This window comes from Camelus ferus, chromosome 13, assembly GCF_009834535.1.
Source record: "Camelus ferus isolate YT-003-E chromosome 13, BCGSAC_Cfer_1.0, whole genome shotgun sequence".
Lineage (NCBI taxonomy): Eukaryota > Metazoa > Chordata > Mammalia > Artiodactyla > Camelidae > Camelus > Camelus ferus.
Genome location: NC_045708.1, coordinates 40,467,696 through 40,493,823, shown reverse-complemented (window position 1 = coordinate 40,493,823; position 26,128 = coordinate 40,467,696). Strand labels below are relative to the sequence as shown.

The 26,128-nt window shown below is 38.7% G+C and overlaps 1 long non-coding RNA gene across 5 annotated transcripts in view; it reads left to right on the top strand.

The window, feature by feature from the left end:
* Nucleotides 1-5,703, top strand: part of LOC106730861 — a 207,035-nt gene extending 201,332 nt beyond the window's left edge. For 3 of the 5 annotated variants that reach the window (XR_004325047.1, XR_004325044.1, XR_004325045.1), the window contains 2 exons: nucleotides 4,370-4,418; nucleotides 5,031-5,202. This is a non-coding gene — a long non-coding RNA (uncharacterized LOC106730861). The other 2 variants (XR_004325046.1, XR_004325048.1) reach the window with 2 other exon arrangements.
* The last annotated feature ends 20,425 nt before the right edge of the window (nucleotides 5,704-26,128 follow it).

Sequence of the window (26,128 nt, the reverse complement as noted above, 5' to 3'; positions counted from 1 at the left end):
CTGAAGAAGTATCTCATGGGCACAGGATTGTGGGGGAGGGGAGATGTATGGAGAAGTTTCCTATTTCAGTTTCATTCAAAGCAACATAAATCATCTTCTCAGCAAGCAGCCTTCCTTTACTGACAGCGGTGACACGCCAACTGCCTTGATGTGCTCACACTTCACTCTTCTTGTCAGATCTTAATGGTGAGAGAGAAGCGTATTGGTTTCTTACAACCAAGAGCTCTGTGGAATGAGAGTGCTTGGAAGAGAAAAATACATGAAAACGGAGAATGCCACAAAGCTGTATTTTCACGACAGCACAGAGAAGCAAGAATCTGTTTTTCATTATAAATGAGAATGTTTTCCTAGATGGTGTAGGCAGCCATAAGGGTAGTCTTCTGGGATGAGGGGATTGATGTCTCCAACGTACACTGTTCTGGTTAGACCACAACTAGGGATCCTGTTTGAGAGCTGTCATGTTCGAAACCTCAGGCCCTGGACTCAGACAGTCCTGGGTTCAAAATATGACACGACTATTTTCTAAAGCTGTGTGATCCTGGAAAAGTAATATAACTAGTTTAAGCCTCAGCTTTGTCACCTTAAAATAGGGATAATAATTGTGGCATCATCCCCAGAGGTTTCTTGTGAGAATTAAATAAGAGTGTAAGTAAAAGGGTTAGCATGCTGCCCGGTAAATCATGCAGCAGCTGCTGCTGGCTCACTTTAGACCCATAAAAGCTTCAAGACCACGTCCCTTGTGGAATCACTATGTTAACCGAAGGTGCTTGCTGAGAGAACGAATCTTCGGAACTTATGATCATAGGTTTCAAAAGACTAAAGGGCAATACTGAGGAGGAAATAGATTTGTAGGTGGGGTTCATCCACCCGCTGCAGAGCTGGGTTATATGGCTTTTAATGTCCCTTTCCAGTCTGAGATTCTGGGACTCAATGGAGAGTCTAGAAATTTATTTGCTCTTCCATTTACTTGATGTTTGCAGAGTACATACTATCTTTGTCAGGTGCATAAGGAGACAGAAACAAACAAGATATGCTCTTGACCTTCAAGGAGCTCACAGTCTAATCTGCTATCAGAAAAATCACTGGGCAGAGTCAAGACACCTGGTTTCTATGATCAAATCCATACTCGAGCATTAATTTTTTTATGCAAGTCGTTTGTCTTCCTTATACCTTCATTTTTCCCCTCTATAAAGTGAGGTTCATGTTAGCCCTAAAAATTTAGTTATTTTGACAATCAAATGAAGTAATAGATGTGGGGTTCACATCCAAGTTTGGTGGAATAAGCAAGTGTTAGGTGATGAGTGAGACTTCTCTTGATTTTCATGGAATTACTGCTAAGACCTAAAGATGAGAACAAAGAGCTTTTCAGTATCCCACATTCACATGTGAGATAGAAAAGTGCCAACATTTGGGAGACAGTGCCCTCCCAAGAAGGCTTGCTGAGAACATGCTCATCTCCTTTCTAATTTCATAGTAAGGGAGGACTGGCACAGAGGAGGGGCATCCCAGCTTAGGGAAGGGCTCATCGTTTGCCTTCACTTCTCCAGGTGTTTCCCCTTCCTGGGGCACAGGGGAAAAGGACCCATGAAAAGTGCTGATAAAGACTGAGGGTGCTCAAATAGTGTGTCCTCCTCTAAGTTGGAGATGTCTCCTCTTGGAGTTGCTTAGACAACGAATCAGCAGAATGCCCATCACAGGCAGGGTATGAGACAGACAGGAGAGAGATGGTGGAGCTGAATGCCAAAGGGCAATCCGCAAGGACTTGGGGATTTTTCTTCATCAGGGAGTGGCTGGACTTGAGTGATTTTGCTGGCATCCTTGTGACAGGATCCTTAGTAAGTGGGGTATACCAGAAGCAAGAGAATGTGGCTGGATGCCCTTGATGGAGTACTGAACGGGAGGAAGAAGAGGTCAAATGCAAACCAATAATTTCCAGTAGAGATGATGATTGGTGTGCTCTCTGCATCAAAGGAAAGCCAATGGCCAGTCATCAGCAGAGAAACACCACAATCCATCTAAGAGAATCCAGCCACCTCCCCTAGCACCATCACCTAAGAGGGGGCAGTGTGTCTTTCCTTCTTCTCCCACCTCACCCACCAATAGCATGTAGGAATCACAGGGGTAAAGCGGGTGAGTGATGTATATGAGACCTGATCATGAGCCCTGTGCTCAAGGACGAGAGCCTCTAGCCAAACCCACATGGGGTGAGGAGGAAGGATGACAGCAAGTATGAGATTGAAGTTTTAAAGTGAATGGCATTATCTTAGAAGATGGAATAAGATTTTCTTAGTAACCAAGAGTAACTGAAAGCTCTGGAGTCTCATTGAGGCGTGATGTAGGGAACTTGCATCCTGCTCTAAAAGGGGGATTTAATAGAATATAGTTGATAAATGTTAGAATAAGAATAAAACTGTTCCATGTTTGTTCTTCAACACATGGAGACATCTCGCTAAAGCTGGTGTACTGAGAAAAGCTTAACAAATGGAAAAGGTCATTACATGCTCCCTGTTGCAAAGCACATTGATCTCTGTGAAGATCCCAGCAGGAAGCAGACGGTGTGTACCCAAACTGGGCGACTGAGGAAAGTTTAATAAAGGGATTATTTACAACAATGTGTCCAGAATTTATGGAAACCGAGAAAGAATGGAGCAGTGCTACATATGGACTACCAACAGCTGGGAGCTGTGATTACCAAGAGGCCCAAAGGGTCTGGGAGGGAACACAGAGCCCAGCTGCATGGAAAGGGCCCCCTGACAGAAGGTGTGGCCTTTGGTGAAGGACATTAGCTTCCAGGGCAACCCAACATGGAACTTGCTGATGTCGCCTATTCAGGTCAACCTTCCCAGGCAGCGCAGAGAAGGAAGGATTTTGATTCTATGGAGACTAGCCAGCATGTCCCCCAACTCTTTCCTTTAGCCATCCATGCTGACTTGATCGAGGCAAGTAGAAAACTGTCGTTCCTTGACACCGTTCTACCCTCATCTCAACTTTTGCTAGTTACCATCCATTTAACTGCGGGTGTCAGATCCGTTGCCTTTGGGAAGCCTGAAGACATTCTCTGGGAATCAGTGAAAAGGAGGCATGTCAACACATCAGCTCCCTTCACCCCTCATCTAGTGGGCTTTGGAATTAGCACTTCTGCTCTTCTAAATCTTACAGTGTTCTGATTTGGGGGGGACCTCAGGCATCTTTCTCCCAACTGTGCATATCCCTTGGGGGTGATCATGACCCACTTTGGCCAGTCCCCTGTAGAGCTTAGGAATGGGGGGAAGAGGCCCTTTCCTGTGTTCCACAAAGGGACAGGCCCTGTGTTTGCTCCTTCTCCATCTCCAAATGCTTTGTCTCTGTCAGAAATTCCTGGATTTTCCTGAGGTTGTGCAGTGCCCAATATAGTGATCTGGACAAAATAGGTACTGAGTAAACTTTTTTTTTTTTAAATAGCAGAACAGGAAGTAGCAAATCCAGGTCTGTTTGAGTCCAAAGCTGCTTTCCTTTTTCCCAAAAGGATGTTGCATTTTGAGGGAATTTTCTGGTGAGCCCTGTCAGAGGCCATCAGGGAAGCTCCCTGTATGATAGCAGAGTGTTCTAGACTGTGCCTCAGCAGGTCAGACCAGCCTGGATCAGAAAGGTTTGCGTAAGGTCATTTGTATCAGCAAGGTTCGTATGAGGAGACTACAACAGAGTGGGGTTCAGCACCTGGAAGAGATCCAAGGGGCTGTGAAGATGCTTATGAACTTTGATTGACATTTGCGGCATTCCTATGAGATGCCACAAGCCACAGTAGACACTTCACTGCTGCAGGCTTCCAGAATTCTCCCAGGAACTCTGCCATGTAACTGACCAGACCCCTACTTGACAGGTGAGGAAACTGAAGCTCAGAGAGCCAGACTCATTTATGTAATTCGCCTCAGTGCTAGAATTCCAACTCAGGGTCATCTGAGCTGAAAGCCCATTCTCTGCACCAGGCGTCACTCTGCGGGGCGTTCCCAGGGTCAGCCCAGCTCCCAGAGTCACGCTCCCTGAGCTTTCAGAGAAACCTTGATAGCCCTCATGCATTAGCTGCCCTAATGCTTGCTCATGGTGGTGGTTGAATCTGTAGAGAAATGTTCATCCACTTAAGGACCTGAATCTGTCTCAGAAGGGGCTCTTCTGGGTGCTGTGAGTTTCATCACTGGGGCAGATGATAATGCTGCAGGAGGAGACCCTCCCTTCCACTGCGGGCACTAAACCAGCCCTTTAAGCCGCGTGGCTGGAAGTGCAGCAGATGCCCTCAGTGCCTCACCCCCAACCCTGCTGGCTGCCTCTACATCTCCTGTATCATTTGGTGCACCTCATCAGACTCCCAGATGCTGCATCTTTCTATTTTCAGAAGCACAAGAGGACCACCCTGTTCAGCACATCAGGCTGGAAGTCCTAGGGTATGAAGCTTCAGTTCTCTGGGTGGTAGCTGACTTAACATACACCTTTTATTGACCATCTTCCCGCCTCTGTTTCTCTTCCCCATTTACCTACCACGGCTGTCTGCATGACCCAAATAAACAATTTGTATGCAAATCCTTGCCTCAGGTTCTGCCCCTGGCGGAGCCAAAACTAACAGAGTCGTGGTTTTGTGTTTGACTCTTGCTCTCTAAGGACATTTCTAAACTTCACTCAAAGTACAACAGTTGCTTTGGTTCTAGGGTCGCATTCGTGTGGTATGAAAAACAGCAACAACTAATAACAAACAGCGTAGCTGCCCTGTCGTCCCTGCCCAGGGAATTTCAAGCCCTTAACAAAACAGCGTGGGCTGGGTTCTTTCGCCCACGTGGTCTCTGGCACTCTGTCATTGCACAGTCTGGCTTGGGAGACATTTCCGCACTTCCATTCTGAATGCTCTTGCTAGCTCTCCTGCCGTTATCCCTCTAATGCCTTCATAAATATCCCCACTTGGGTTTGAAAAATCCACACTTCTGAGCTTTAAAGCCATTTTGTTATTGCTGACACTAGTCCATTGCTCGGACTCTAATGCCTCACTTTCTCTTGTTCTGCAGGGGATTTTCTTATGATGCTGGACGATGTCCTGGGAGATAAAACCTCAGAAGTATCTGGTTTCTATTAAAAGCAAGTCTATAGGATTAGACGTTTCTTAATGCGCCAATTATGAAATGCACAACACCAGATGTAGTCACTCATGTCTTCTTTCTTTTTCCTTCTTTCCTATTATTGCTCAGCTTGATGCTTCCATGGGGAAGGAAAAACTTCAGAATCTTAAAGGGGACTGTCAGTTGATGTTCCTGAAGTACACTCATGACACCATCCTGCACGTCTACGTCTCTCTGGTGGACACATCATATCCTAGAGTCCAGTTCTGCATAGCCTTGTTGACTGCAAAAAGCATTGAAGGAAGTTAAAAGGGACCCTGCCTGACAGGTAGAACAAGGTGTCTGTAGGCCGTGGTGACTGGTGAGACATTCATCCAAGCTTGGGGGATGTTTCAGAGGTCCCTAAAGTGGTGTGCTAGCAGTTCTATCCATAAAGTGGGTAAAATGGTAGCTGACATCACAGAATCTCAGATGCTAGGATGACTCCAGGGTTAGGGACTGGGCTTGAGTCCTAGCGGTAGTTCCTCATCTGTGTCTGCAAAAAAGTTGAAATGTGGCCCACGAATGTTCTAAAACTGTAGAAATCACAGAAAGAGAATAAAGACACCACCACCCACAATAACATCATAGCCCTCCTCATCTTTATTTTGAAAATGTGGCATCTTCTCACTGCTCATAAACTCATGGGAAACACTGAATGAAATTTACACAATTTGCATTAGGAAAAAAAAAGCATAGTGTAATAATAAACCTGAATTCAGTTTAAGTATTATTTGCTCATCTTTATACTTCCCACTAGAGATGTGTTTCCCAAGGTCAAGTTTCAAGTCTTACTTAACTTTGTGTTCTCAGCACCCAGCACAGGAATTGCTACGTAGTAGACACTGACGAAATGCAGTCTTTGTTGAATGAATGTTGAATAGGAACCCATTTGTGGGCTTAGCACTTAACTCCATGTTCCAGTGTGCAAACAGTTTCTGAATGGCTGAATTAAGTATACAAAATATTGTGCAGCTCGGGGATCTGGTTAGGAAACATAATAAGATAGATTCTTCATGTTGTATAGGCAGGGCTGGGACTAGCTACAAGAAAGGGAGGGAAGTGGGGTTTTAAGGTGGGGAGGAATCGGGTAGAGTACAGAACAATTACAGCTACTCAAAGCAAAACCAGGGGCATGGGGAGGCAGAGGCTCTTCTTTTTTCCCCAGCCCCCAAGTACTACTCACCCCTGTCATTGATTCCAAATACTTCTCAGAGCAACCACTAAATGGAAACAGACCTCCTGGCTTTGCAGATACAGAAACAGAGAGGTTAAGCAAGTTGGCCCCTCTCGCTCTGTAAGGCTGAGAACTTGAAATAAGTGTCATTTACAGTTCCTCTTTCAGACCACCTAGTTTCTTGCTCATGCGTTATGTGTCCCTAAGGAGCGCACACTTGAGAATATTTACCCTTGAGTTTGCTCCAAAGACATTTACTAACATTAACACGAACTTTATCACGTGACCTAGGAAGAAAAGGATTAATAGAGGGGAAACATTTCTGGGAGGAGGAAGTGATATGAGGTAGTTGAAAGAGGCAGGAGACTGGATTTTATTCCCAGCTCTGACACTAACTAGCTGTGTGGCCTTGGAGATAAATCACAAAACCACTATGGACCTCAGTTTCCCCATCTCAACAATAAGAATCTTGTGGAAGTTAGTCTCTGTGGTGCGATGCTGTGAGTCTCTGTTAGAGTCTCCAAGTAGATTAGGGCACATAAAAATATGAGGTCTTGGGACTCCTATCCAAGAACCATCGAGAGAGAAGGTAAGCCAAGTTCATAAGGCGATTTAATCCTCAGAAGCAAGACCCAGCCAATAGCCAGACAGGCTGTGATTCCCTGGGCTATGTTTTCCTACTTTTGTGCCAACCCCAAAATGCTAAGTCATTGCTTTTGCTAGAAGGATATTTTCCTATTGCATTCTGAGGATTTGAACAAATATTTTCATTTTGAGGAAAGCTTTCAGGACATTTTCAAATTGAAGGTTAGGCTTGTAGGACAAGAGGAGCCTCCAGACTGCAGCACGGGGCTCCCAGGTTTGGATGGACTCCACGCTTGGAGGAGGGGGGGATCAGCATTTGTTTGACGCGGCCCTTTCTTTCTGCTGAAACTCAAAAGGTTTTCAGCGAAGCTTGCGGGCACTGTGGTTACCATGGCAGTTCCCGCCTGAGGAGCAGACTCTGACAAAGCATTTAGCTTCAGCCTCACGACTGGTAACAGGCGGAGGCCGATGAGTTGGCCTACCTACGTGGAAAACTACAAACCTGCTGCCTCCCTGGCCCAACTTCTGTAGGGACGCCTGCTGGAAATTCCGCTTCCGGGTCTCTGGGTTTCCTTCAACTACACAGCTCCCCCTACCCCCAAATGCAGTTCCCCTGGGAGAAGACAGTCTGCAAAACCCCAGGTCCACAAAATAAAATATTGCCTGCTGATCCCTTCATGAATACACCAACAAGAACGGGGCTCCCATAGCTTCTCTATTTATTATGTCTTTTAAGCACTTTCAAATACTTTGTTTTTCTTGATTCTGGTTATCGGATGGGAAAAAGTGAAGCTCTGAGGCAGTGAGCCATGGCAATTCTCTCACATTGCTGAGTGAGAGGTGTCATATTTAAAACAGCTCTGCATAAAACCTTGCCTAAAATAATTACTCATCCAGTTGTCCATTCATCTTCCAAGTACCATTTTATTAGGAATGGAAATATATATATATATATATATATATATATATATATATATATATATAAATTGTAAAAATCTTTTACAACTCCTAACAGAAATGACCTCTCCCAAAAAGCCTTTCCTAATTCCCAGATTGGAACGTTTCCTCTGACCTGTGTTCCCATGGTACCTAAACTTTGCTTTGTCACTTGCCAAGAGATACTAAAATTGTGTTTCTGTCTCTCCAGTAGAGAGAAAGCCCCTGTGTGCTCCTCTCAATTCCTTAGTGATTTTGCTAAAATGCCACCTTCTTGAAGAGACCACCGTATCTAAAATGTCCACGTCTACTCCACCCCTTACTTCTGTCTTTTTCCCCCCATAACACATACGCTCCTGAAACGTTTAATTATTTATTTGCTTATCTACTGGGCTTATTCTTGTCTGTCTCCCTCTTCCAGCTATAGGTTCTGCAAAGGCAGTCTTTGCTTGTCCATTGGTACATCTTAAAAACCTGAAACAGTGCCTGGCATATGGTAGGCCCTCAAAAATATTTGTTGAATAAATGCATGGGTAAGAAGCAAACATCTCGGCATTCTCAGAATATTAAACTTCTGTGGTTGTGGTTAAAGTTGGAAGACCAGATTAAGCACATCTATGAAGTGGGGGAATCATGGCGGCTGTGTGGTCTTTAACAATATTGTTTGTTCGCCTCTATTAAACCTTGAATCTGAGACAGTTATTTAAGCCAGATAATGTGAAAGAAAACCTATGACAGCGGTGACTTTGGTTAAAATTAAATTAGCTATGAAGATTGGTTGGTGAATTGAGAGGACAAAGGTTCAAGGGAGCTATTACAAGATTTCCTTCAGGAGGAATTGATCAATCTTGTCGAGACGATTCCCCAGCAGACAACCAGAAACTGTCACGAGCAGGATAGATACACAGAGCAGCATTTCCCACTAATCCCTTTAGATCCTCCAAGGGGTAAAAAAGGTTTCGTGACTAAATCATGTTAGGAAACTTTGTATATTTCCACAATCCACGCTAGCATACGATTTGAGATGTTCTGCAATAAAGCATTTATTTAATTTTGTTTAACCCAATGTCTTATTTGACCTCAGAAACCTGTTTTCATTGTTCTTTTTTTTTTTTTTAATAAAGGTAGATTTATTTAGAGAGATACATACTGCGTAGAGTGGAGGCTGTTTCAGAAGGCAAGAGAAAGGCCATGTGAGGGTTGGGTGCTCAGGTTAAAGTAAAAGTAGATACACACTCCATAGACTGAGTGCAGGCCATCTCTGAAGAGGAGGAAGAAAGAGAGGCAGTGAGGGGCAGTGTTGCTAGTTTTTATGGGCTCGGTAGCTTCATATGCTGACAAGTGGGAGGACATTCCAACTACCCTGGGGGAAGGGGCTGGGATTCCCAGGAATTGGGCCACCACCCACTCTGACCTTTTGTGGCTAGCCTTGGGACTGTCATGGCCCCTGTGGGCATATTATTTACCATGCCAATATATTACAATGAGCATATAATGAAGCTCAAGTTCTACCAGAAGACAAATCTCCCACCATCTTGAGCCTCAAGGCCTACTAGAAGTTGAATATTCCACCATTTTAGTGTTAATTGCTATGTCATTCCTTGAGTGGCTGTGCCCTGCCCTCTTCCCTTCTGTCTCGTTCCCACCTCAGAGATTTTACTCCCATAATTTTACAGGGTTGCAGAGGGGCGATGATCCGTCTTCCAAAACTACTTCCAGGCTGAGTAGGGGCGTTGACCCTGCCTATCAGGGAGTAAAAATCTCTGAATGCCTAATCTAGGGGCCCCAGGGGCGGGACAGCCTTTTGTTTTTGCATCTGAGGGCCATGTGGGCTGGAATCCTCGCATAGCCATCATCTGATGTGAGACTGTTATAACCTGGAAGACACAAACTTTACCAAGAGGTTAGAGAGAAAAAGTTTAAGGAGAAAGAGTAAGATTATGACTATTAACTGTAAATGGCATCAAATGTCTTAATGTACAGGTTTTTCCATGCCACACATTATCGATATAAAGATAAGCACTCATATAAGGGCTGAGTTTTCCCTGGGTTACACTTGTTTTGGGGGCCCTCATTTTGGGGATTGCCACATATTTAGATGTACCCTGAAGATGTAATAAGAGATCTGGAAGCAGATGAATTTTAACAAGGAACAGTCATCTGGACCCATGGAAGAGGTAAGTTATGGACACAATGTGGGGACGGAAGTCATTAGTATAAAATAGTGAAATCCCACAGTATTTTATGTCTTTGGCTTAGATGAGATGGTGGTGTAAGTGGTTTTTACCCATTGCTTTTATAGACTTTTTATGTGTTCTTTTTTTTTTTTTTTTTAACATCTGGACTAATATTCCTCTTTTGCTTGTGAAATTTTCCTTAAAATCCTCCTTTCTTCCCATTTATCCACATACGGCCTAAATCCCCCCAAATCAATCCTAACTTCAGAACTATCTATCAATGGCTTCTGGGGGAATACTGTCCCTGGGAAGCCCCCAAGCCAAGGATGTCAATATCTAGTAATTGTTTATTGAAAAACAGCTTAAATGAGGGCCCAATCATAATCTCAAAGAAACTTCTACTTCGTATTGGGATGTAATACATAGTGAAACACCTGTCCCATTGTAGAAGATGGGAAAGATCTTAAGAGAGATGCCATTAAAATAAACAGAGTTTAAAAATATGCAAGGGTCTTAGCAAGGCAGGGTGAGTGAGAAGAAGAAAGAAGGTAGGACTGGCTACAGAAGGGTTGGGTGAATTTTGGAAAAGTCATCTGGCTTTAGGGCTAATCTTTGAGAGGGCAGTGCTGTCACGTCCAACATTTAAAGGGGCATACAGAATGCATGCTTAGTCCCAGTAAGCATCAATAGCCAGAGAACTTTATCAATAAAGTGAAAATGGCATTTACCTATTCATTTACTAGTATATATTTGCTAGGGATATAAAAAAGGGTATCTTATATGTGTACCTACAGTTTATATTCTGGAGACCATAGTCTAGAAGGAAGGAAAATGTAGATCATCACCTTTACCCTGTAACTCCTCTATGGTAAATCATACTTTTTCATTTGAACAAATTCTCAGGACTCCATGTGGAATTTCAGGAAGCAGATAGTACAGAAAATCAGAATGAACTTGACCTTGTCAGGCAATTCAGCCTTTCATGTTGGAACTTCAGTTTCAGGGTTTGAGGCAGCAGTCTTTTTAGAGAGTGAGTTAACAGGAAGGTATCAGCAACCAGATGGGCACCATAGTAGGTACCACACATAGAAGAGCTCGTTTCATCCCTTACAACCATTCTTTGAGCTAGATATTTTGCAGATAGGGAAACAAAGGATGAAGATATCAATTAACCTTCCCAAGGTTCCATAGCTGTCCAGATATCAGCAACTTAGAAAGGTTTACAGATATAAAATAAGGTCCAGACACTTAGGCAATCAGGATAACCTAGATTTTCAGTCTGGTTGGTTTATGTGGAAATGTTGGTGCTAAGTAAGGTGCTAGCTCAAAAGAACCCGTGAAAATTGAAACCTGATTTTGGAGCAAAAGGCGGAGGTAGGTGGAAGATGATATAGAAAATTAAGTTTGGCCAAAGTGTAAGTCATAAGAGAAAGAAACATTTTTTAAACATATTTTTCCCCTAAGTATTTAGTGATTATCTAGAATATATGATACTGCATTTAAGTAGTATCAGAGTAAATATTTGGCATGGACAGCCAGAAAGTACATTAAGACAGCATATTAAAAAAGAATCTAGCAATTCCCATATCTAGAATCTAAACTCAAGTGTACCAAAGTTTGTTTAAGAAATATCCTTTGATTGACATTTTCATTGTTTTCTACAGAATCTTTTGAGCTGGGACATAATGAAGATAATAGAAATATTTCTTAAAAATAACTGAGAGAGCTTGAGTGAAACCTTTAAAAAATGTGCTATCAATGAACTCAAATCTAAAGACACACCTCTTTCTAAATATCTCTACCTCTTTTTCTCTAGATCATTCTCCTATAAGTGGAATTATGAAATCTATTTTGGGTCTTTTCCTCATGCTTAATTGATTACTATTAACCAGTATGATTAAAAGAATGGGTAGCTCTTGTTCTGGTCCAATATGAATCCTCCTTGTGTGGGCTTTAGTTTTTGTGGTCCTGGTCCTCTTCTGTACATAAGGTCTTGCTGGATTTGTATCTGTTACGGAATAGTTTTGTCTGTATCTGGACCTATCTATTTAGATAAATCCCTGTCTGTTTCTGTATCTGTATGTGTATCTGTACCTTATCTGTAGATATATAGTTCTATATCTACAGCTATCTCTCTCCACACACACGAATACATTGACAGGTTTTACCCCCTAGAGTAGCACTTGACCGCCTTTAAGCATAGTCTTTAATTTCACTTCAACATGCTTCACAAAATGTAGTCTGCATGATTTACACATTAACTCCAGGAATCTGTTTTTTGTCTGTGTCTCGAAATGTGTATCTGTCTGGTGTATCCTCCCTTCTTGCCAGTGATCTCCTTGCTATTAAAGATACTAGGGCCAACAAACACTTTCTGTAAAAGGTCAGGTAGTAAATCTTTTAGGCTTTGCTGACTATGTAGTGTCTGTAGTAGTTACTCATTTCTGCCATTGTAGCATGAAAGCATCCATAGGTAATATAACTGAGTATGTCTGTGTTCCAATAAAATTTGGTTTATAGATACTGAGATTTGAATTTCACATTATTTTCATGTCATGAAATACGGTTTTTCTTTTGATTTTTTTCCCCAACCATTTAAAATGTTTTCTTAGCTTGAAGGTCATACAGAAATAGGTGACAGGCAAGAGTTGGCCCACTTTTTCTGTTTGCCAACCCCTGACCTACAGCATAAGAAAGAAGTTCTGCCCACTGGCCCTGGGGTATATGGGACACTTCACCAAGCACTGAGAAGGGCATGGCAGGCAGCAGCACCAAGAACAAGACTCATGCCAATTTCTTAGTTTGTCAGCCATGGAGGCCTGGCCAAATATGATGCTGGAAAACAATAGCCTATATTACATAATAGTTTCAGCAAACGCACACACACACACACACATACACGCATGTATTTCACATTGTTTTTGAAAAGCAGTCTATCCAGAAGAAAAAGAGACAAGATAAATGCATTCGTTATATACACAAATAGGCAAAATGAACATATTAGCTATTTATAAAAGAATGAAAAAAGCCATATGCATATATATATATATATATATATATATATGAGAAGTAGAGATTAAAAAGGAGAGTAAACTAAAACAGCTCAATGATCTCTTTCACCTATCAACTTGATAGAAATTAAATAAACGTTAGTATCTAGAAAAGCTAATAGGGATGTGAGGGTGGCAGTATGTAGTGTAATAGCCATTCAACAAGCCATTCTACTCTGAGAAATGTGTCCTATTAAAATGAAAAGTATATAACATAAAGACTTATGTGTAAGGATATGTATTACTGCAATGCCATTTATTATGGAAGAATGTTGGAATCAATTAAATGCTGAATAGTAAAGGACTGGTTAAATATGTTACATACATATGCTAGACTTCTATTTGGCCAATAAAATCATTTATAGATTTTTTTCACTTGAGAAATTGTTTATAATTTATTCTAAGTAAAACAAGCATGCTATAAATATATATATACTATATATATAGCATAATATATATATATATAGTATATATATATAGTATAATATATATAGTATATATATAGTATAATATATATATATGGTATAATCTCAAGCTTTTAAAAAGTTCTGTGTGTGCATGTGATATGTGGTGTGTAGTGAGTGTATATATACATATATATTTATGGGACTATGTTACAGAGATGGGGTAGACATGCACTAATGATTTAACAATAGTGTTCTCTGTGGGGGGGTCACCTGATTTACAGATCCCTATAAAGATTATTATTTTGCATTTTACAAAATGAAATAATATGGTATCCATTCTTTTGAGTAGCTTTCTAATGTTTTCAAGTTTAATCCATGAGGATGCATTTATTTTTACTGTTGGGTGGTATTCCACTGTATGAATATACCACACACACTATTATGAATAGAACTATGAACAGTATTGGGCATGTCTCCTAATGTACATGTGTAAGAACTTGTCTCGGGTATCGACTATTGGAGTAAAATTAATGAGTTGTAAGGAATAATCATATTTCACTCATTTACGTTATACCAAGCTGTGTGCCAAAATTCATACTTCTACCAGAGATATATTATTTGTTTTTCCACAGTTCTGAGAAATGCTCAGCTATTATATAATTGAGTATTAATTCTTTTATTTCTCTTCTTTCTATTTGGAACTCTGATTATTAATATGCTAGACCTTTCCAATATGTCTTCTATGTACCTTAATTTCTATTTCATATTTTTCCTTTTTATTTTATTTTATATTTTGTTTATCTGGGCCACATTTTGGGTAATGTCTTTGGCTCAGTCATCTAGTCCACTAATTTTTTCCTCAGTTGTGTATAATCTAACCTTTAACAATTCATTAAAAGTTTAATTTTAATAATTACATTTTCCATTTTTATAAGTTATTCTTGGTACTTTTCCAAATATACATAGTAATTTTTCCCCCATTTCTTATTCCTTGCTCATATTTAAGCCTCTTTTTTTTAAAAAAATATTAAGCATTCTTATTTTATATAAGTATTGAATAGTTCTAATATATGAAGTCATTATAGTTCTGATTCTTCTATTTTTTATATTGACTTTTATTCTCAGTACTTTGTTTCCTTTTCATTCTTGTTATCTTTTACTAAAAGCCTGCTTTTCTTGGAATTTTATCTGTGGAAGAATTCAGTGGCATGGATTGAGATTTTGCGTTTTCTGAGAAGATTTGCATATGGTTCTGCTAATTGTCTTAGTTCACTATAACTCAGGACCACTTCAAATTAAATTATTTTCATGAGGTGTTTTGTACTACAAACTAGAAGAAATTTGGACTGAAAAACCCATATGAGAATTGACTTATATTAGCATTCTCTGGAAAGATTTTCTTTTTTTCCTTTGGTTTATGAATCAAATCAACATGGGCATGCTTCGTTTTTCTTCTTTACTAAGAAGTTAATTTATTCCTCATTTACCCTTCCACTGAGATGTAATTCTTTGATGGTCTAGATGTAAGTGTAGATCCAACCACATATTAAATTTCTAAATTTGTTTATACCTTTTACTAGTCTTCTCAAGCTGCCATAATAAAATACCATAGACTGAGTTGCTTAAACAACTCAAATTTATTTTCTCACATTACTGGAGCTGGAAGTCAGACCAGAGTGCCAGTATGGTTGGTTTCTGGTGAGAACTCTCTTCCTGGCTGGCAGATGGCTACCTTCTCACTGTGTCCTCATGTGGTGAAGAGAGAGATTAACTCTCTCTTTTCTTCTTAAAAGGCTACAATCCTATGAAATTAGGACCACTTATGATGCCATTTAACCTTAATTACATCCTAAAAGCCCTATCTCCAAATATAGTCACATTGCTGGATAGAGCCTCAACATACGAATTTTAGAGGGTCACAGTTCAGGCCATAGTACACCCTAAACTTTAATTTCCTGATTCCTATGCATTGTACAATTATCAAAAACAAATGAACAAACAAGTAAAGCCATCAGTGTTGCAGAAACCTTTTATCCATGATGACAATTGTATTCAGTATGAATTATGTCCCACAATTTCTGCTTTACCTTCATGTTTGGCCCCTTCAAATGCCTTCACTTTTGGCAGTTCAGAGATCCATTTTTAAAGATTGATTCTTGGTGAAATTCTCCATGACTTCACCTATTATATCCATCTTTTTCTGTAATTTTTAGAGATGTTGATTAGAGTTAATACCATTGCCTGATTAACTCTAGTATCTGGATCACCTATGTATCTGATTTTGGTGTTTTGTTTTGTTTTCATTCTTGGCTTTCAGATGTAGTGTCCTATTTAATAGCATGTCTAGTAAGTTATCATTTAAAGTCAGACATTGTGTGTAACAGACTATACAAATGGTGATATTTTTCCCCAGAGATAATTTACTCTTTTGTGCACTAGGCAGAAAGAGTAGGGAATGGTCAGGAAAATCTGACTAAGTATTGATCTGAGCCAAAGCTGGGTTGCTATTTTGGAAAGTACACAACAGTTCTGCTTGGCCTGTGTTCCTAGGGCATAGCTCCTTAGGACTTTCAGCTAAAATCCTGGTGTTCTCACCAAGGTCCTTCCTGCAGATGGGTTCTACGTTCTAATCTTGGCCTTTTCATCATGGAAAAACTTCAGAAAGTCCAATCTGCTTTTTAGGGGCTTTATACTTAGTCTCAGAATTTGGCAAATATCTAAAAAGGAAAACTGGCCATGTGTTTTCCCATTAAAAGTCCTGCTGGTTTCTATGACCCTTAACAATGGTCTTTTATCCAGATGCTCAGCCTCTCACTCTCAAACCAGAATTGGGAAATGTCTCCAAAGAAAAAGCAGATGCAGAATATTATCCTACCTCTTTGTGGTTCTCCTTTTCCATAATTTTGGCCCCCAAAGTCTTCATTTCTTTAGTGGTTTTCTGACGCCTTTTAAAGAGCTATTTTAAAAATTTATTTAGCTTTTTAAATTTTCTTAGTAAAAGCATTTGCATGCTACAAGTAATTTAATTCTACACAGATGTAGATGTATCAAGGATACATTTAAAATATATTTAATCAGTGACCATTTCACTTCCCTTTGTTAATATTTGCAGATGACATGATACTATACATAGAAAATCCTAAAGACACCACCAGAAAACTACTAGAGCTCATCAATAAATTTGATAAATTTTCAGGATACAAAATTAACATACAGAAATCTGTTGCATTTCTATACACTAACAATGAAGTATCAGAAGGTGAAATTAGGGAAACAATCTCATCAAAAAGAATAAAATGTCTATGAATAAACCTACCTAAGGAGGCAAAAGACCTCTACTCAGAAAAAACTATAAAACACTAATGAAAGAAATTGAAGTTGACAAAAACAGATGGAAAGTTACATTGTGTTCTTGGATTGGAAGACTCAGTATTGTTAAAGTGACCATACTCTAGAAGTTACATTTGGTTATTTTTAAAATATCTTTCCTCATTGTATTCACATTTTTCTTTAAAGCTTTGAGCATATTTATAAGAGCTCTTTTAATATTCATGTTTGCTAGTTCTACCACATACGTTATTTCTTGGTTTATTTCTACTGACAGATTTTTCTCTGGAGTATGAGCATTTTTTTCCCCTGCCTTACTGCCTGTCTAATTACTTTGATTTCATGCTGGGTATTTTGAATTTTACCTTGTTGAATGCTAGATTTTGCTATATTTCTCTAAAGAATGTTGGACTTATTCTGGTAGAGGGTTGTATTACTAAACAGCTTGATAATTTTGAAGCTTATTTTTAAGTTTCTATTGTTGTTTTGTTTTGTTTGTTTTGTTTTAGGACAAACCAAGGGTACCTTTCCTCTATGGCTAGTTTATTCCCAGTAATAAAGCATGACTCTTTTGGGGCCCCTACTGAATACCCTGTGTATTCCCTTTCGCTGCTGAGAAATATTGTTTGGCTTCCAAGTGCACAGTAATTCTTCTTTCTCCTTGAAGCTGTTCTCTGCCCAGCTTCTTAAGAGTTTTGCCCTATGCATGTTGATTGGTATTTAGTCAAAGACACAAAGAGACCCATATGCAGATTTCTGGAGCTCTTTCTCTCCCAAGCTCTCTCTTCTCTGATTCTTAGTTCACAAAGCCTAACTGCCAAAGATTTCCTGAATATGAATCTTGGCCTCTTTAACACGTTAATGTTGGGCTCTGTTTTGTTTTCCTTCTCCACACCCTGATCCAGAAATTGCCTCCAGGCTGAAAGCTGGAGTGAGTCTAGAGCTCACTTAATTTATTTCTCTTCTCTCATTTATTCATTTCTAATATAATTGCATTGAAGTTGGAAAACATTGTTAAGTGATGCAAATGTTTGTCATTGACATTTTTTTGTGAAATGGTTTATGACATTTTGTTTGCTGTATTCCCTAAGTGCTTCCTGTGGACAAAATGTGAGTTTTAAAAATTATTGGACTGATCCACTATGTATAAGAATCAGCTTGCTTATGTTGCTTATATCTTTTCTATCAATATTAATTTTTGTTACTTTGATCTGTAAGATACTGATAAATCTATCAAATACTGAAAGAGTGACCCAGGGATGATTCCCATATATTCACATAGTCTTCAGTGTAACTGGTACCTCCTGATGCCAATTACAAAGAGCAGTCTTGCCAATCCTAGCACCCGTTCCCACTTCCTGTGCATTGCCTGCATGTGTAGCCCTGTCTGGGTGTGGTCCCACTCCCCTCCTTTCTGGCTCAGCACAGAAAGTAAAAGAGACATGTTCAAGGCCAGTATGGGACAAGAAGTCTGAGGGGCCAGATGATATACCCCAATATGCAGGATGGAAGCTGTGGAAAACAGGACTCTGAACTCAAAATCCAGACAGAAACTACTGCAATGAATGTTGCAATGAATTATTGACTTATTCTTTCAATAAATATTTCTTGAATTCTTCCCTTTGGCAAGACACCAGGGCAGGATGTGATGCTCCAAGATAATTTAAACAATTCCCTGAGGGCTAAATTCCAAGCTTCAATACAGACAAACAGCAGCAGGACTTTCTCTTTTGAATAAAAAGAGAGTATTGTCTTTGTCCTTTCAAAAAAGAATAGGAAAATCACCTGAGTAATTTCCAGCTTCTCAGATGTAGCCTCAAGATTACATAGCAAAAAATTACTAAACAGAATGAGAAAAATCCAGTGGTCTCATCCATCTGCACTGGTTGTCTTTAGAAGAGAATAATAAACAGTGACAATTGCGAAACATGGTGGAACAAAATGAATAAGGCTCCAAAAAAACATTCTCAGTCTTCATTTGTTGCTCTTGCAACAGAACTTTGAGTAAGGGCCAGCTAATTTGTACCGAGCTGATGCAGACAAACTTGAACAGGTATCTCATTTCTGCTTGAGCAGTTTTTTTCTGAAACTCATCTCCCTACCTCCACTCTCACTCCAATCCTCCAGAAATTTCTCAAAATATAGCTTTGATCATGCCACCCCTTTATCTAACCTATCAATACATGATCATTGTCTATAGAGTACAACTTCTTAATCAACACCTCTGACAACCCTGATCTCTGAGTTACACATGCTATACCCTGACCACACATTAGTAGGCATCATCTTTCTGTGCTATTTCCTCCACACCGCCCCCACCCCATTCCTCTGCCATGCATTTGTTCATTGCCGTAGCTTGATGGAATACCCTATCACCCATCACTTCATTTCAGATCCCCATGTAATCATCAGGCTCATGATGTCGTTTGATCTCAGTACAAGCCAATAGATATTTAAGGAGTACTCAGGCTTGCATCAAGCAGTATGGTGGGTCATGAGTATGTAAAGGGAAGAGATAAGATCAGGTCCTTCTCTCAAGAAGCTCACAGTCTAGGTAGAGAGACAGACATGGGCAAACTGTGTCCATCTGGCCATGAAGTGCCATCCTGACTACCCTCCACCCAAGCCACAGCACAGGGTGCTACAGTGTCAGGGTGAAGTGGTGGCTCAGGAGAAGTGAACCTTGCTCAGCCTTGATGAAAGTGTTGCTGAAATAAAGTGTCTCGGTTTGTTTTTTGTTTGTTTGTTTTTTTAACTGAAGTATAGTTGATTTATAATATTATATTAGTTCAGGTGTACAGTGTAGTAATTTAGTATGTTTATTGATTATACTCCTTTAAAGGTTATTAAAGATAATGGCTATAATTCCCTGTACTATACAATATATCTCAGCTGTGGGTTTATTACAAATGGCCTTTATTATATTGAAATTTGTTCCCTTTATACCCACTTTGATGAGAGTTTTTATCATAAATTAAGTTGAATTTTGTCAAATGCTTTTTCTGCATATATTGAGATGATCATGTGATTTTTATTCTTCCTTTTGTTAACGTGGTGTATCACATTGATTGATTGCAAAATTGAAGCATCCTTATGACCATGGAATAAATCCAACTTGATCATAGTGTATGATCCTTTTTAAATATTGTTGCTAATATTTTGTTGAAGATTTTTGTGTCTATATTCACAAAAGATATTGGCCTGTAAGTTTCCTTTTTTACAGTGTTTTTTTCTGGTTTTGGTATCAGGGTAATGGTGGTCTTGTAGAATAAATTTGGGAGTGTTCTGCCTTCTTGAGTTTTTTGGAATAGTTGGAGAAGGACAGGCATTAATTCTTTTTTTTAACATTTTTTATTGATTTATAATCGTTTTACAATGTTGTATCAAATTCCAGTGTAGATCACAATTTTTCAGTTATACATGAACATATATACAAGATCTTCTGGTAGCTCATGGAGAAAAAAAATGTGACAATGAATAGGCATTAGTTCTTTGGTAGAATTCCCTGCAAAGCTGTCCAGTCTTGGACTTTTGTTTTCTGGTAGGTTTTTTTTTTTTTTTAATTACAAATTCTATTTTACTGTTAATGATTGGTATGTTCAAATTGTCTATTTTTCTTTACTCAGTCATGGCAGACTGTGTGTTTCTAGAAATTTGTCCATTTCTCTAGGTTGTCCAATTTATTGGCATACAACTTTTCATAGTATTCTGTTATGATTTTTTATATCTCTGTGGTATCAGTCATTGTTTTTCCTCTTTCATTTCTTATTTTATTTATTTGGGACTTTATTTTTCTTGGTGATCCTGGCTAAAGATTTATCAATTTTATTTTTTTTCCAAAAGTATAGTTCTTAGTTTCATTCATCTTTTCATTTTAAAAAAATCTCTATTTTATTTATTTCCTCTTTGATTACTATTTCTTTCCTTCTGCTCACTTTGGACTTTATTTTTTCTCTCTCTTATTCTTTTAGGTGGTAGGTTAGGTTGTTTATTTGAGATTATTCTTATTCCTTGAGGAAAGTCTGTCACTATAAACTTCCCTCTTAGAACTGATTTTGCTGCACCCATAAATTTTGAATTGTTGTATTTCCATTTTCATTTGTCTTGAGGTATTTTCTGGTTTCCTCTTTGATTTATTCATTGACGCATTTTTTCTTGTTTTTGCTACTGCACCATTACAATACTAACAATATTCAGCCTTGTATTTTAGTTACTTGATTATAGTTATTATTTATCAAGTGCCCAGTAAGTTTGAGGAACTGTGCTAAATCTTGCCAAAAGTTGTCTCATTTAATCCTCTCCACAACCTTATGAGATGCACAATATTTTCATACCTGTTAGGCGGATGAGGAAACTAAGGATCAGAGAAATAAACTACCTAAGGTTGCACAACTATGTATAACCATAACTGGAGTGCTTGCTAAATAGTTTCCAGGGCTCTGCACACAGAGATTCCAATTTAGTAAGTTTCACCTGGGACTTCTATGTGTATTTTGTCAAACCACCAAGATGATTGGAAACCATACTTGAAGGAACACTGAACTCAGAGGAGAAAGACCTGGGACTTATCTCTAGGCCTGTCAGCTTCAAGAATCTGTTTCCACACTTGCATGCCTTTGGAGGGGAGCAACACATCACTGTTGTGTCTTACAAAGTCAACTTACAACAGGGCCTTGCATGTTATAAACAAAAAAAAAAAAAAAAAAAGACTCATTGCTGGGATTAAAGTGGAGATTCTAGCTTTTTGAAAGAATGCAGGTTTATATTTCAGGATGAAATACTTTTGCTTTTATTGCTGATTGATAATTATCTAGTGACTGGGTATTATTGTTAATATTATGTATCAACCTGACTGGGCCACAGGGTGCCCACATATTTGGTTAAACATTATTTCTGAATGGGTCTGTGAGAGTGTTTCCGATGATGTTAGCATTTGAATAGGAAGACTAAGTAGAACAGATTGCCCTCTCCACTGTGGGTGGCATTATTCAATCATTTGAGGGCCTGAATGGAACCAGAATGGAAAGGAAGAATTCTCTCTCTCTGCCTAATTGCAGAGCTGGGACATCAGTCTTCTTTGACCTTCAGTCTGGAACTTAACACTATCGGTGCTCATGGTTCTCAGGCCTTCAGGTTTGGACTAGAACTTAACACCACCAGCTCCCTGAATCTCCAGCTCATAAATGGTCATGAGAGTTCTCAGCTTCATAATAGGATGAGCTACTTTTAGACATGTATATGTGTATGTACAATATAAAGCTGTATATATACATATATAAAATACTTAATATATAAAGAGATATGTGTACACACAAATCCTATTGGTTCTATTACTCTGGAGAACCCTGGCTAATACAGAGTTAAAAAGTTTTATGATCCTGTATTTCTTCCAACCTGAAGGAAGTAAAGTGAAGGAATGAGTCAAAGAACAAAAGAGTAGTTGAATTAATGAAGACATGTGTCTTTATTTCCCATCTCACGTTCAATCCATCAGGAAATCTGTTGCTTCTACCCTTCAAAACATTCCCAGAACCTGATTATTTTCTCACCACCTTCAATGCTACCATTCTGGTCTAAGCCAGCCTGGCCCTTGGCCAAGATCAGTCTACTAACTTCCTAATAGTTCTTTGTTCTTTGATCCTGGATAGTCCCTAAAGTATATTCCCAATGGGGAAGCTAGACTTATCCTTGCAAAATAGAAATCAGGTCAAAACTCTCCTGTGATTTCCGTTTCATGAAAAATAAAAGCCCAAGTCATTTCAATGGCTTACAAGGCTTTGCATGAAGTACCCCCTATACTTCAGTTTCCTACCTGGCTCTGCGTATTTTCTAATTTCATTTCCTACCCTTTCCCACCTTACTTACTCCACTCTGGTCATCCTGGCCCTCTTGCAGTTCCTCAGACATACCAGGCTTGCTTCTTTTCGAGAGCCTTTCCACGGGCAGTTCCCACTGCCTGGCATGCTCTTTGCTCCCTGTCAGCATGGCCCATTCTTCCAACTCCTTCACATCTTTGCTCAAATGGAACCTCCTCAGTAAGCCCAACCTTGACTGCTTTATTTAATACTGTTCTCCTGTTTGTCATTTTTCCTCATTCCATAGCACTTATCACCTTCCTTCACACTATATAGTTTAATTATTTATTATATTTATTACATATTGTCTGACTCTCGCTACTGGAATGCAGGCTTGTTCTGCTTTGCTCAGTGATATATTTTAATGGACTGAACAGTGCCTGGAACATGGTAGACACTCAACAAATATGTTTTGAATGATTAAATGAATGCATGACTAGTCCAGGATATAAGCTCCTTAAAGTGTCCTGAACTTGTCAGTCTTTATCATTGAATCCCAAGTCCCAAAGATGGTGCCTGCCACTTAGTAGGTCTACTCAGTAAATACTAGTTGAATGAATGGATGTATTTGATTTGGATTTCAATGGATTATTCTCAAGGGGGAAAAAAACATGTGAGCTAATAATCGGTTTAGTTTATTTAAAATCTCGTGGTGTTTATTTTAACAAAAGCCTTCTTGGAATTCTAACACTAAAATAGGATGTCATTGAAACCTCTGTGGTTTTAATGGTTATGACCTTTACCGTCATTCTCGGGATGGGAGGGGTAGGGTGCATGGAGGGCCTTAATTAATTCAACCCTGAGGCTGGAGTGATGTGCTGACAAAAAAATCAGGAACCCTTACAGACCAGCTTCCCTAAAATAACCTTGCAATTGTTCCTAAGTACACCAGAAACTCTAATTTGGGGAGTTTTGGCTCCTCTCAATTGACTCAGAGTGTTTTTAGCTAACATCAAATGCTTAACAAATCTGAAAGTTTCCCACGAGAACCTTCTATTAAGTTTGCATTTTGCCAAGCTACAGAAAAGGAAGGTCTGTGTTTTGTAAATGCAGAAAATGGCTTTAACTATACTTCATTTTTGCAGACTCATAGGTAAATTTTCCAATCAAGCACCAGTCTGTGTGATCTGATTTTTGATCAAAATATAATGTCTAACAGGTGGGCTATTTTGGATTCAATCTTTGCCAGGTGGTGTGAAATAATGACAAATGATCATAGTGCCTATATATAAATGATCACAGTTCACTCTGTTTGACCTGTGGTTCAAATGAGCTTTCGTAGAAATGCATTTCCAAACCACACCCACTACTGTGATTGAAAGTGGGTATTTTCAAAATTGCTCAGCTCAGCAAACTTGCTGCTCTGGAATTACTTTGAATTGTAGCTTGACTGACAGCTTATAGGATAGGGATTGGATATCTGAGTAAGTAAATAGCTCCACCAGGCTTGCGCGTGGACTCCTAAGCTTGGCAGTTTTTTAAGCACTAGTGGATACATCGTCATGAAGTGTTCTCATAAAACAATACTGACTTTAACACCTAGAAAGCAGAGTTGAAAACTGTTTATCTTTAAATCCATACGGCAAAGAAGTTGCTAACACAAGTTTATTATCTATAAATATTTAGGAATGAATAAATAAATTACAATTTTCTTTTGGAATCATAAAATCATTATACCTGTTTAAAATAGATATGATTCTTTTCAAGAGTATGTAAAAATATTTTTTTCTTACATTAGTTTGCAGAAAGCTCTGTGATGTCCTTAATTGTGATAATTAGCTGTTAGCATAAGTGTTTTTAATAGATTTGTTTCCCCTTTGTCTTTGTAGTTTTTGATAGTCTAGTTCTGTTTTAGTATCTTACTGTATTTTCCCAGAATCATACTGTTTTTTTTTTTTTTATTTTATTGACACGTAGTTGATTTACAATGTTAGTTTCAGGTGTACAGCAAAGTGATTCAGTTATACATGTACATACAAATCTATACTTTTTCTTTAAATAAAAATAAAACATATTATTTTTCCATAATATGTTATTACAAGAAATTGAATGTAATTCTCTGTGCTATATAGTAGCTCCTTGTTGTTTGCCTATTTTATATATAGTAACGTCTGTCTGTTAATCCCCAACCTCTAATTTATCCCTCTCTGCCCCTTCCCCTTTGGTAATCATATTTTGTTTTCTATGTCCGTAAGTCTGTTTTTGGTTTTTAAATAGAATTTGTATCAGTTTTTAGATTCTACATATATAAGTAATATCATATGACATTTGTCTTTCTGTCTAACTTACTTTATTCAATATGATAATGTCTAGGTCTGTCCATGTTGCTGCAAATGGCATGATTTCATTCTTTTTGTATGGCTGAGTAATATTCTATTGTGTGTGTGTATATGTGTATATCTTCTTTATCCAGTCATCTGTTGATGGACAGTTACATTGTTTCCATGTCTTGGCTGTTGTAAATAGTGCTACTGTGAATACTGGGGTGCATGTGTCTTTTCCAGTGATAGTTTTCTCTGAACATATGCCCAGGGGTGGGATTGCTGGATCATACGATAACTCTATTTTCAGCTTTTTAAGGAATTTCCATACTGTCCTCCATAATGACTGCACTATTACATTCCCACAAACAGTGTAGGAGGGCTTCTTTTTCTCCACACCTTCTCCAGCATTTATTATTTGTAGACTTTTGAATGATGGCCATTCTGACTGGTAAGAGGTGATACCTCATTGTAGTTTTGATTTGAGTTTCTCTAATAATTAGCAAAATTGAGCATATTTTCTTGTGCCTGTTGGCCATCTGAATGTCTTCTTTATAGAAAGGTCTATTTAGGTCTTCTGCCCATTTTTTGATTTTTTTTTTATATTAAGCTGTATGAGCTATTTATATATTTTGGAAATTAGTCCCTTGTCAGTCATGTCATTTGTAAATATTTTCTCCCATCCTGTAGGTTGTGTTTTCATTTTGTATGTGGTTTCCTTTGCTGTGCAAAAGCTCTTAAGTTTAATTAGGTCCCATTTTATTTATTTTTGCTTTTAATTCCGTTACTCTAGGAGCTGGTTCAAAAGAAAATATTGCAGAAATTTATATTAAGGAGTGTTCTGCCTATGTTTTCCTCTAGGAGTTTTATAGTATCTGGTCTTACATTTAGGTCTTTAATCCATTTTGAGTTTATTTTTGTATATGGTGTTAGAGAACATTCTAATTTCATTCTTTTACATCTAACTGGCCAGTTTCCCCAGCACCACTTATTGAAGAGACTGTCTTTTTTCCACTGTATATTCTTGCCTTCTTTGTTGTAAATTAATTGACCATAAGTGCATGGGTTTATTTCTGGACTTTCTATCCTGTTCCATTGATTTATGCGTCTGTTTTTGTGCCAGTACCATACCGTTTTGATTGGTAAAGCTTTGTAGTATAGTCTGAATCAAGGAGCATAATTCCTCCAGCTCCATTCTTGTTTCTCAAAATTGTTTTGGCTATTTGGGGTCTT